Raw genomic sequence first — 13,229 nt, forward strand, 5'->3', positions numbered from 1 at the left:
ACATTCATTATATATTGTATTAGTTTCCTAGGGAAGCCATAACAAAATACCACAAACTGGGTGTCTTAGACAACAGAAGTGTATCTTCTCACAGTTCTGGAGTCTAGAAGTCTGAGATCATGGTGTCAGTAGAGTGGGTTCCTTCTGAGGGCTATGGGAAAATATCTGTTCTACACTTCTCTCCTAGCATCTGGGTGGTTTGCTGGCAATCTTTGGCACTCCTTGGCTTATAGATCTCTGCCTTCATCTTCACATGGCATTCTCCCTGTGTTTCTGTATCCAATTCTCTCCTTTTATAAGGATACCAGTCACATTGGACTAGGAGTCCACCCTACTCCAGTATGACTCCATCTCAACTAATTATATCTGCTGTGATCCTATTTCCAAATAAGGTTACATTCTAAGGTACTAGGGATTAAGACTTCAACATACGAACTTTGAGGAAGGGCACAATTCAACCCATAACATATATGTTTTGAAAACATCTCCCAGTCTATGATTTGCTGTTACACAATTAATGGTGTTGTGATAGATGAAAGATGACCATAATTTCTTTTTCACTCTCCCCATTGAGAGTTGGTGTTCATTACTCTCTCCCTCAGAATGTAGGCTTGCCCTGTGATGCTTAACCAATAAAACATGCTGAGAGTGCTGCCATACAAGTTCTGGGCCTAGCCTTTGAGAGATTGGGCAGTTTCCACTTCTTGTCTCTTAGAAGACTTGCTTTTGAGACACCAGTCTGAGAAGCCTTAGCCATATGGAGAGGCCATGTGTAGGTACTCCCAAGTTAGTAGCCCTGGCTGGACTCCCAGTCGATAACCAGCATTGACTAGCCAGCCACTGGAAAGAACCACCTTGGACATTCCAGCCTAAATGATCTTTACGTGACTCAACTCCAACCAGCATCATCTCATGGAGCAGCAGATCTGTCCAGCTGAGCCCAATCAACCCACGGAATGAGAAGAGGGAATAAAATATTTGTTGTTTATGTCAATAAGCTTTTTTTTTTATGTCGATAAGTTTTAATGAACAGAATAAAATACTTATTTTACCGTATTCCAAATATATCAATTTTTTTTTTAGGTTTAGTGCTTCTGATGTCTTGTTGAAGAAATATTTGTTTCCTTCTAGGACATGAGTTTTTACCTATATTAATTTATAGAGGAGTATTACCTTTCACATTTTAATCTGTATTACCTAAATAATTTTTGTGTATGATACAACATAGTGGGGGCATATTCCTTTTGAATTTAATGATAATGATAACTTTTTAAAATCTAGAATTAAGAGTGCACTACAAGACACCAATAGAGTAGTAAATTAACATCACAAGTAAAAGAAACCTTGAAACCTCCATAATTATTTTACCTATCTGCTATCCCATCACTTCCCAATAGGTCTCAAGACAATGGAGATTTAGTTATTCATTCATAAAACATTTATTGAGAGCCAGGATTTACATTTATATGTGCCAGTTTCTGAACTAGGTGCTGAAATTCACCCAATGAGATGTAGGCTTCTCTTCATGTAATTACAATCTTGTGGGGAAAATGGGCTATAACACATAATTTAAATTGTGTTGAATGTTTTTAAAGAAAAGCAGAGATGCTTGGGAGTGGAGCCTGAGAACTCGTAGTCCTGGGGTTTGGGATACATCAGAGAGACTCCTTGCAGAAGTGATATTTAAGCTGAGATTCATGGGATGGATATTAATTATTTAAAGGAAGAATTGGAGGGTGGGAAATTCCAGGCGGAGGCAAACACAGCATGTGCGGAAAACCCTAAGCAGGAAAGAACCCAGTGTGATACAGGAACTAAGAGGAATCTTGTGGCCAGAAGAGAGAGGATAAGGGGGACACAAGTTGAGCCTGGAGAGGTAGAAAGGGGCTAGACTTACAAGCCTTCTTAAAAGAATCCAGACTTTATCCCAAGAGCAGTGGGATGCCTTTGATGGGTTGTAAGCAAGGGAGGGGCATGGCCGGATACGTGCTTTTTGAAGATCACTAAGGCTTATAATACAAGGTAGAACATGAGCAATGTCTGACATAGGCTTCAAAGTGCCATGGTGATCCTAAGCATGGAGAAATTCCATTGTCTGAGTTATCAGGAAGGCCTTTATGGAGGAATTATTGTTTCACAGCTGAATCATTCACACATGGGAAGACAGGGTGTGTGTGTGTGTGTGTGTGTGTGTGTGTGTGTGTGTGTTTGTGCGCGCGCCCGCGTGTGTTGGGAGTCCGAGAAGGAAGTATCCAGGCATAGGAAGTAGCCTGCACTCAGTCACACAGCTAGATATGTATGGGACATGTTTGGAGAAGGGCTAACTGTCCAGTCTGGCTGGAAGATAATGGGAAATAAACCTGGAAGGATAGGCTGTAGGCATGAAGAACCCGGAAGGTATACATGGATACATACATGTACAGCCCATTCTCATAATGTGTGGAGCTGTATTGGTGAATTCACTTACTTGCTAACATTTACTTGTAACCCCCAAAATCAACACCTGCAGTACTTTCATTGTCATTTGTTGGACACGTGCAGGGTGATGAAAATTCTGAGTCACCTAGTGTATGTTTCCAGCTGAGGTTGAACAAGGTGACCCTCTGCCTTCTTGTTTCAGCTCTCATGCTGTAAATATGTGCCCCTTTTGTGGTCTACTTAACAGTACTTTTTTGCATTTTTGTGTTTTTTTGTAGGTGATTTCACTGTTTAGCATTTTATTTTTTATTTTTGTTTATTTTTGAGAGAAAGAGAGAGAGGGGGATGAAGAACACAAGCGGGGGAAGGGGCAGAAGGAGAGAGAGAGAGAAATCTCAAGCAGGCTCCATGCTCAGTGTGAAACCTAACACAGGGCTCAGTCCCAAAACCCTAGGATCATGACCTGAGCTGAAATCAAAAGTTGGATGCTCAATTGACTGAAGACCCCAGGGGCCCCCAGGGGATTTCACTGCTTAAAATAGCCCTAAAACATAGTGCTGAAGTGCTACCTACTGTTCTAAGTGCAAGAAGGCTGTTATGTGCCTTACGGAGAAAATACATATATTAAATAAACTTCATTCAGGTGTGAGTTACAGTGCTGGTGGCCATTAGCTCAATGTTAATGAATCAACAATGTACATGACGAGGATTAAGGAGTACACTTGTGATGAGCACTGGGTGAGGCATCACTATATTATACACTTGCAACTAATATTATACTGCATGTTAACTAACTGGGATTTAAATAAAAACTTTAAGAAATAAAATACATAAGGGGCGCCTGGGTGGCTCAGTCGGTTGAGTGTCCGACTTCAGCTCAGGTCACGATCTCACGGTCTGTGAGTTCGAGCCCCGTGTCGGGCTCTGGGCTGATGGCCCAGAGCCTGGAGCCTGCTTCCAATTCTGTGTCTCCCTCTCTCTCTGCTCCTCCCCTGTTCATGCTCTATCTCTCTCTGTCTCAAAAATAAATAAACGTTAAAAAAATTTTTTTAAAAAAAGAAATAAAATACATAAAAATATAATGTATATATGGTTTTTAAACAAAACATAAAATGAAATTATATATTGATCAGTGGATGAAAATGTGCCCAAAGGCTTGTAGGAACCTAACCCTGTATTTTCCCCTGGGAGCAATGGTTCAGTATTAGCAATTTCAGTGTTTGTGGTCATTTTACAGGAGTACTGGGAATAATGAGAATTGGCTGTATCTATGCACATATTTCCCCCCGCCAGAAAGCTGGTTGTTAAACATTACCCACCCACGACTTTTGGAGGCAGACCCTGCAGGAGCTTGCCACACTGTGAAGGTGGCAGCTAACCACATTCTCACAGCTGGGCAGTCTTTTCTCGAAGCTGGATCTGAGTGACACATCTCCATGTTAGCAGCAATTTCGAAACCCTTAATTAGAAGGGGGTTCAGGCGTTGGAGTCACTATGACCCAAGTTTGAATCCCAGCTCCCCGTTTTACTAGCTGTGTGTCCTCAGGCAAGTAACACTGTTAGCCTTGATGGAAGAATAATGGCCATTAGAGAGTTTTATTGTGAGTCCCCAAGACATCATGATGTAAAATGCTTGACTCAGTGCCTGGCACATACATAGATGGTGAATACTTGTTAATCCAGCAAAGGATGGGAGCAAGGAGGCCCTCTATTCTCTGCCTGCTGCTCAATCCTTTGATTACAGAGCTTCAGGATACAGCAGTGTTGTGGCCAGTCATTCTAAATCAGCTTTTCAGACTCTGTCTGAAAGGCCCAGGCTGAGTCTTGCAGTGGAGATGCCCAAACTGGAGATTCTAGAGGACCTGCTGCCTACAAGGGGTCCTCTCTTTCCAGTCTAACTCTTGTTGCTCTCCTATTATGGAAAAATAGGAACTTTCTAGCTGGTATATCTGTGTCTGTGGCTTCTGGTTTTGTGGGGGTAGAAGGGGTGTGTCTATTTGCTTGGTCCATTTTTCATCCTGTTTCTCGATACCCTAATCTGGGATTCAGAAGCCCTGACTGCCCCAATTCAGACCTTGCTTCCTCTGACTCAGCTTTACCCTCAAGATACAGCTTCATCTCTGAGTCATCAGGCTGAGCTTTCGAGGACAGCAGTCTGGCACTCCCGCTCTGTCTTCCCAGGAAAGGTGCTATGTCTCCACACCCCAGTGCCAGTCCCATGCCTAACTTGGCTCACAACACTCAGAAACAAAGAAACGGATTCTTAATGAGTTTGGAGGACACAGAGAAAAAAGGCTCTAGGACCAGGAGTCAGAATGCTGGGTTCTGTTCCAGCTCTATCAATTAGCTTGCACAACCTTGAGCTAGTCATGGAAGCCTCCTGAACTGAGATTTCCTCCTTCATAAATATAAATAGTAATCCTTGCGGGGTCTACCCCACAGGGACATCGGGAGGCCTAAGTGAAATAGTGTGAGGCGCCTCCAAACTCGAAGGCACATACTCCTGTTCCACGGGCTGGATACGGTCCATAAACTCATTTCATTTTGCTTCAACAACACTGACTTAGACTTCAAGTGTTCAGCATTTTTAAAATGAGTTATCAACAAATTGGTCAGCTGAGCAACCAACTCTTGATTTTGGCTCAGGTCGTGATCCCAGTGTCATGGGATTGAGCTCTGCATGGGGCTCCATGCTGAGTGTGGAGTCTGCTTGAAATTGTATCTCTTTCCCTCTGCCCTTCTTCCCTGTGCACGTGCGCTCTCTCTCTCAAATCAATCAATCAATCAATCAATCAATCAAAATTAAAAGATTTCCAAATTAAAAAAAAAATGGGAGGCTTCACTTAAATATCTGGATGTACAGGTTCTCTTTAAAAATGAGAAGATCTGGGGGCGCCTGGGTGGCGCAGTCGGTTAAGCGTCCGACTTCAGCCAGGTCACGATCTCACGGTCCGTGAGTTCGAGCCCCGCGTCAGGCTCTGGGCTGATGGCTCGGAGCCTGGAGCCTGTTTCCGATTCTGTGTCTCCCTCTCTCTCTGCCCCTCCCCCGTTCATGCTCTGTCTCTCTCTGTCCCAAAAATAAATAAAAAACGTTGAAAAAAAAAATTAAAAAAAAAAAATGAGAAGATCTGGGGGCGCCTGGGTGGCTCAGTCGGTTGGGCGTCCGACTTCAGCTCAGGTCACGATCTCGTGGTCCGTGGGTTCGAGCCCCGCGTCGGGCTCTGGGCTGATGGCTCAGAGCCTGGAGCCTGCTTCCGATTCTGTGTCTCCCTCTCTCTCTGCCCCTCCCCTGTTCATGCTCTGTCTCTCTCTGTCTCAAAAATAAATAAACGTTAAAAAATTAAAAAAAAAAAGAGAAGATCTGGCCATATTAACTCCTTGCTCTTTGTGAAAAGGAGAAAAAACGAATAAAGAGAGACCTCACTAAAGTGGACTCTGGCATGCTAGAAGGGGAGGCTGTTAGGGGGAGCCTTACCACTCAATGTCAATGCCCCACCCTTAACAGAAGAATCTCGACAGGAAAAAATCATCAATTACACGCCCCCACAGGGAAAGATATACTCTGCATCTCTTATAAGAAATACACCAGCCTTGCAACTCAGCCGTTGGTTATCGCCCTGAACTCTTCCTTCTCTCCACTGGACTTTTGTTTAAAACAACCCAACACAACTTCCTCCTTCTTCTTTATAAAATAATGTTCCTCTCTTTCATTTATTGGACTTGCCCATGGTTTTGCTGTATATTACTCGTCCTGGATTGAAATTCTCTGCTACTCCCAATTAAACCCATTTTTGCTGATAGAAGAACTGGCAGTTTAATTTTTTTTTTTTCAACGTTTTTTATTTATTTTTGGGACAGAGAGAGAGACAGAGCATGAACGGGGGAGGGGCAGAGAGAGAGGGAGACACAGAGTCGGAAACAGGCTCCAGGCTCCGAGCCATCAGCCCAGAGCCTGACGCGGGGCTCGAACTCACGGACCGCGAGATGGTGACCTGGCTGAAGTCGGACGCTTAACCGACTGCGCCACCCAGGCGCCCCAAATTTTAAAGGTTAACACCTTAAATGGCAACAACACACTAGAGCTGAGTGGCAGCAGCCCCTTCACTTGGGCAGGAGCCTAGAGCTACCTTCAAGCTCACCACAGTCCCCACTACTCCCTATTACTTCCCAGTACTAAGGCCAAGCCTCTGTGGCCACTTATTGTGGCTCTTGGACTATTAATTTGCTCTTAGTGGAGCCCTAGTAGAAGCAAACCTTTATAATAACCATGTTTCTATCAAAACGGGGAAATGAAAGTCCCAGAACTTGTCCCTTGCCCCAAATTCTCTCCCCCTTCAGGGCCTTCATGTCAAAAGTGCAACCCCTTTGGTTCAGTTTTACCGTGTGCCAACTGGCTCTTTGGAAGGGGTGTGAGCTGAGCCAGAGCTGGGATCTAGAGTCCCGCAGTCTCTACATTGACCCCTTCCATGCCTGTTTGTCCTCATCTATAAAATGGAGCAGTGCCACCTTTTTTTGTCCCAGGTTGCTTGTGCACAACATACGGCCCTTGGTGCGCTGATCAGTCACGGTGAGTGACTGAAATGTAAGGGGTTGGAACTGATAAAAAGCATTGTGGGTAATGGCAGAGTGAAGTGAGTGGGGTAAAGCAATGGCTGGGAAAGAAAAAAGCGAGTGGAAAAATAAATGACTTAGGGGAGATAAAAATTCCGTTACATCCATCCCCACCCTGCCTCTTCCACCTCTGCAATGAGAAAGTCCCACTAGGGATGGACATCGCCTCGCTATACTCTCGGTTCTGGTACTAATACTGGGTTCTGCTCCTGGCTTGGGCAAGCTTTACCTTGTGCGATGGTGTCTCCCCATCTGTAAGGACAAAAATGCCCCAACAGTTGGTTACTGTGGTGGCAAAGATTAACTGACATAAATGTACGTGAAAGCACTTTGGAAATCTGCAAAGCACTATACACACTTAGGAGGTTTCGGGTCTCTTTGCAAAAAGTTTTTCCTCCAAACTCTGTCCAAGGCTAAGACCCTCCCCTCGGTTTCGCAATGCTGCCCCTTCCCACACACCAAAGCCCGCGCCGCGTCAGGAGTCTTTTTTCTTCCCCTAGCGAAGGCGGGGACTCGGGTGGTGTTGGCAGCCGGCGACGCCGGCCGCGCCTGGCCAGTCCCGCATCGGCCGCGGTGGGTGTGCCCCACTGGGTGTGCGCCCCGGGCCCAGGCCCAGCCCGCCGGCGAGAGGGCGCCCGAGGGTGTGCGCGCCCTGGGCGACCAGAGTGCGCCAGCCCGGGGGTGCGCGCCCCGGACCGGGACTGTGCACCCGGAGGCTGCGTGCGCCCCGAAGCCGGGGTGTGCGCCGGCCCCAGGCACAGCCGGCCGCCTCCCTCCGGACTTCTGCGGCGCGCCAAGGTAAGGCTCTCTGCGACCCCAGCGCGCGCCGCGCGTTGAGTGGGGCGTGCCAGCACCCTGACCCGCGCGACCCGGGTGTTGGCCCCGGCGCTCGGCCACTCTTCTCTGGCTCCTCCGCCCGCCTCGTCCCCTCCCCGCGCCGCGTCCCCGGCTCCCCTTAAGACACAGGCTGCGGCAGCCTGGGCCGACCTGGCGCCCCTGCCTGGGGTCCGCGACAGAGCGGGGAGGGGGCTGCCGGGGCTGCGCGGGCTACCCAAGGGCGGGCGTCGCTCCCCTTCCCGCCCTGACCGGCTCCCCGAGTCCCAGCGCTGGCGAGGGAGGAGACCGGTGGGGAGGGGGAGGCCGCGTTGTCCTTGCGGCTCGGGTGGTGCAGCCCCCGCCCAGAGCTTCCGAGCGGGGCGCTGCGGTCCGGGATGCAGATTGCGGGACTGGGCGCCCTGCCGCCAGCTCCCAGGGCGACCTGGAATCGAGCTCTTAATCTTCTATCTTTCGCAAAAGCCGGCCCCCCAGTGTCTACCCTGGTATCCCTCGGCTCCTGGCTGAACTTTCCGGAGCTCGCGCTGGGCCACGACCTTGGGTGGAGGCAATGGGGCCGCCCCGGGGGAGGAGGGGCGGGTGCACAGGCAGCTTAGGGCGCTTTCGTTCAGCTGTGGGCCACCTGGTGAGATTCCCTCCTCATCGCTCCCTTGAGGTCAAACCTTTGGCCCCAAGTACTTTGTCCCTGTAGAGTCGCCAGTAACTTAGCACGGGAGGTGGAAAGGAGAGCCCAGGGCCGCTAAGCCTGGTCTAAATAAGTGCTTGCTCTGAGCATCTGCTAGGGCTGCAAGAACCAGTGGTTTCAGTTCTCAAGAGATAGGGTGCAGGCTGGGAGGGCTAGAAAGAGGCATTTTCCAGGAAAAGGAAGAGGAGATTCCCCCCTTCCTCAGGATGACCCTCCGAATGCCTGGGCAAAGTCCTGTTGACCATGTCCAGTCAGATGCAGCCAGTGACCAGGTTGAGGCCTGGGGAGAAAGCATCTTGAATTAAACACAGAAGCTGCCTGGATAAAACCAAATGTGGGTTCCTTTCCAACCTTTCAAGACATGACACAGAAGAACACAGAGCTACACATGGAATCACAGCAGATTCCACTCTGATATTGCCTTTTCATCCTAATCCTCCTGCCCATGTCCAAAACTCCTCCTCACTGGACCATAAGGTGAGTTCTGGGGAATGTTTAAAGGACACTGAGAATGGGGGATGGCTCAGGGTCCATTTGGTCAACAAGTACTTGCTCTGTGCCAGGTACGAGGCAAAGTAGCGGAACACAGAAATGAAGAAAACCGGCACTGTTTGGCCTTATGAAGCTTGCAGTCCAGTGGCCAAGACCGACATGAATCAAATCACTCAAATACAGAGTTACAAACAGTGCTGACTTCTTTGAAAGGAAAGGATTAGATACTGTGATTCTGTGATAGGTACAGTAGTTGCTAAGTCAGAGGCTCACAGGAGTTAATTAGTTGAAGAGGGTGGAAGCACAGCATGTGGGAAGGCCCTGAGGCCAGTAGCAGAGACCATTAGAAGGACTGAAAGACTGTTTACCAAGTGATGACCAGGGACCCATAATATGGATATGCCCTTACTTTAGCATCCCATTGCCTGGGCCAATCATTAATTTTCTTTCTCAGCCGTAATAACAGGCAGCTGGAATCCCCCAGGCTGGGAGGACAGAGGGATAAACTGTCAGGCGGGTGCCAGGCCCGTCCTGACGCACGCACTTACTACCAGCACCTTGGTCAGACAGCCCATGTCCACCCAGAGCGCCAAGGGGCAATAGTTCTTTCCTCCAGCTGTTCGCTGTTGCCCACTGTGCTCACAACTTAACCAAGGCCCCTGCCCAACATTTAGGAAGATTCATGTTGGAAGCGGTGGCTCATCCTGAGACTTTTTTTTTTTTTTTTTTAAAGTTTTTTTTTTTTTTTCAACGTTTTTTATTTATTTTTGGGACAGAGAGAGACAGAGCATGAACGGGGGAGGGGCAGAGAGAGAGGGAGACACAGAATCGGAAACAGGCTCCAGGCTCCGAGCCATCAGCCCAGAGCCTGACGCGGGGCTCGAACTCACGGACCGTGAGATCGTGACCTGGCTGAAGTCGGACGCTTAACCGACTGCGCCACCCAGGCGCCCCTGAGACTTTTAAAGCTAGAGTGAACTCACTGTCTACAATCCTAAGATTCTTTAGGATGGCTTACATGGCATTTCCTAATCTGGACCCTTCTGCCTTCCCTGCCCCATTTCTGGTTCTACCACTCCCCCATCTCCCCACCACTGCACCCCCCGCCCCCCCCCCCATGAGCACCCTCTAGGTTTTACTCACAATTACACTTCAAACAGTTCCTGGAACACACATCGTCTTTGCACATGCTGTGTTTTGTCTAAAATAGTGTTCCTACATGTTCAGCCAGTGAGTGCACAGCCAGCTTTCAACTTCAACATTAATTTTTTTAAAAATGTTTCTACGTATTTTTGAGAGAGAGACAGAGAGACAGAGTGGGAGCACGGGAAGGGCAGAGAGGGAGACACAGAATCCGAAGCAGGCTCCGGGCTCCGAGCTGTCAGCACAGAGCCAGATGTGGCACTAGAACTCATGCATCACGAGATCATGACCTGAGCCGAAGTCTGACACTAACCTACTGAGCCACCCAGGCAGGCGCCCCTCAACTTCAACATTAAATGTAAGGTTTCCACCACCACCAGCACCGCCAATGCCGTCACAGAAGGCCTTTCCTGATCAGGTCAATGCTGCCCCGTCTGTCTTTTTGAAACTCCCTGGGCATGCTTCCGTCACAGAGACTATAAACTGCACTGAACATCAGAAAAGGAGGACTCTTCTGTCATATTTGTGTTTCAAGTCTAGCACATTGAAGGTGTTCAGTAAATGCTTATTGGATAAAAATGGTCCAGGCTAGTATTTCTTAACTTTCTTTTTAGGGAGGGGAGGGAGGGTTACATATTATATCTTGGAGATTCTGATGAAAATTATGGATACTATACTCGCCTCCAAATGCCTGTAACCTAAAACATCTTATATACAATATCACATGATTCACAGCCCTCCCGTCTCCCACTGACCCCATTTCCAGAACTTTGGATAGGAAGCAGAGGCCCAGGGAGGTGCAGTGACTGCCTAAGCACCTACAGCTGGGTAACAGCATGCCATCCCCCTTCAGTGTCCCACCCCTGCACCTCCTCCCAACCCCCAGCTCTTGACTCCCCAGCCAGGGCTCCCTCCGGCTCTGTCTGCTTCTCTTAGCCAAATAGCCTCCTTTCATCCCTGGCACCTTGTGAAGGCCACTATTTATGGCTGGAAGATGGATATTTTGGTTTTGCTTCAGTTCAGTAGCAGCCTAAGGTGTGACAGGGAGAAAAATCTTATTATGGGCAGAGTTGACAATTCGGAAGATAGATGGGCCATCTCCCTGGCCTGTTTGCTGCCCCTTGCCTGCAATGTTATTACATCTGTTTTAGCTGGAGGAGGGTCACGTGTGCTTCACAGTTATCTTCCGGGCCCTGGACTGAGTTGTGTGGGCCAGGTTTGGAAACCCTCTGGATGGGATCATTGAGATCTGGGACCTAGCTCTTGGTCTTGTCAAAGGCTTCTTCCCTATAGAACAGGCTTGGGAATGGATGAAGAGAATGGGGTTCTTGCTTCCTGCCCTTGGAGCTCTTGCTGGCCTGCTTCCTGCTTTCTGCAACAAAACATCTATTTCAGGTTATTGGGCCAATCAGTACCTTCTTATCTGTGGATCAGGATTTTTACTCATTCAGTAATTCACTCACTCATCAAAACTGCACTGAGTCCCTGCTTTGTATTAGGCACTGTGCTGATTCCAGTTTATGAGGAAGGATCACAGAGTGTGAGCCAATGATAGAAGGCTCTGCTCTGTCGGGGGCAAGGAAGGGAAACTCATTCTAACTCAACCCAAACCTTAGGAGGTGTGGTAGGGAGGACAGTTAGGACTTCTTAATGCTGAGAATGTACCTTTTTTTTTTTTTTTAAGTTTATTTATTTATTTTGAGAGAGAGGGAGAGAGAGAGAGAACGGAGGAAGGGCAGAGGGAGAGGGGGACAGAAGATCTGAAGCAGGCTCTGCATTGACAGCAGAGAGCCTGATGTGGGGCTGGAACTCACGAACCGTGAGATCATCATTGAGCGGAAGTCGGACACTTAACCACCCAGGCAACTCTGTGCTCACTTCTAAAACTGGTCTCCTGCAAGTTATGTCATCTCTGAGGACTGAATTTTCTTAACTGTAAAATGGGTGTGCTAGCAATCTTGTCTTGCTTATCTCTGGGCAGTCATGCAGATAGTTCTCACATCTCAGATGGCAGATCCACTCACTGCTTCACAGGAAACAGGAGCACTTACACTATAATAATGGGCTGTCTGTGTGTCAAGCTCTGGCACATGTAATTCAGTAATCCTCAAGACAGTTGTAGTCATAACCCCAGATGTACAGATGAGGAAAATGAGGCTCAGAGAGGTTAAATGACTTGCCCAGGGCATGGAACTAATCAATGATAAGACTGAGATTGACAGATCTGTCTCTGCATATCAGATGGCCAACCACTTTGTGCTGCTCTGTATCCGTTTGTGGAAAGAGGTATGGGCTTGAAGGCTAGGGCATGCTGGGATTGGAGCCTACATCTGTTGCCAACCAACTGTGTGATCTACAGCTAGATCCCTAACCTCTCTGTGCCTAGGAATGTTAATCTCCCAGACCCAGAGTTTAGACTAAGAGGCTTCTAATAGGCTTTCTGTGAACAGTTTCCAGTCTATATGGATAATATTTCAAAGTAGGATTAAAGGAAAGAAGAGGCCCTCCCACTAAAAATAGGCCTGTCGCAGTTTCTAGGATAAAATAAATGCTGCCTCAAGATTTCAAGTAGATGGTTAATGTGATATGCAGGCAGTTATAGATTGGTGGTGTCTGAGAAGCTGGCTGAATGTTCCTTCTCCAAGGGAAAGAAGTGTATTTTCAAAAGGAATGTCTCACTGGCTTGCCCAAGCCCTGGGGCCTGGGGCCTGGGGCCTGGGCCCTGCCCCTCACATAGCTTTCTGGGGACACAGGCATTGTGGGAGAAAATCTGAATTCTCATCTGCCCTCCCCCTCCATTATTTTTCTCTCAAAGTAAATAAAACTTACTGGCTGGATATATATCTATCTTTCATGTGGCTGTGGTTTTGCCCCCTTTGCGTGGAAGTAGCCTTTGTTGTCTCCTTTGGTATGTATTTCTAATTTGCTGCTCTGACGTTAAGTGACAAGGGGGCAGAGAAATATGGCACTGGGGAGAATATGCTCCACGCAAAGATAAAAGAGCAGCCTTTGGTGCAGATTCCCCTCCGCAGCCTGGTTTTTGCCC

General features: G+C 47.9%; 1 protein-coding gene across 4 annotated transcripts in view; it reads left to right on the forward strand.

Annotated features, from left to right (window-relative positions):
- Positions 1–7,570: 7,570 nt before the first annotated feature.
- KANK4 (KN motif and ankyrin repeat domains 4) overlaps positions 7,571–13,229 on the forward strand; it is a 73,163-nt gene continuing 67,504 nt past the window's right edge. For 2 of the 4 annotated variants that reach the window (XM_058717179.1, XM_058717181.1), the window contains exon 1: positions 7,571–7,827. The gene's annotated coding sequence lies outside the window, so the exon portion shown is untranslated. The remainder of the gene's footprint in view (positions 7,828–13,229) is intronic. The other 2 variants (XM_058717183.1, XM_058717185.1) reach the window with 1 other exon arrangement.

The sequence above is a fragment of the Neofelis nebulosa genome, chromosome 2, assembly GCF_028018385.1.
Source record: "Neofelis nebulosa isolate mNeoNeb1 chromosome 2, mNeoNeb1.pri, whole genome shotgun sequence".
Lineage (NCBI taxonomy): Eukaryota > Metazoa > Chordata > Mammalia > Carnivora > Felidae > Neofelis > Neofelis nebulosa.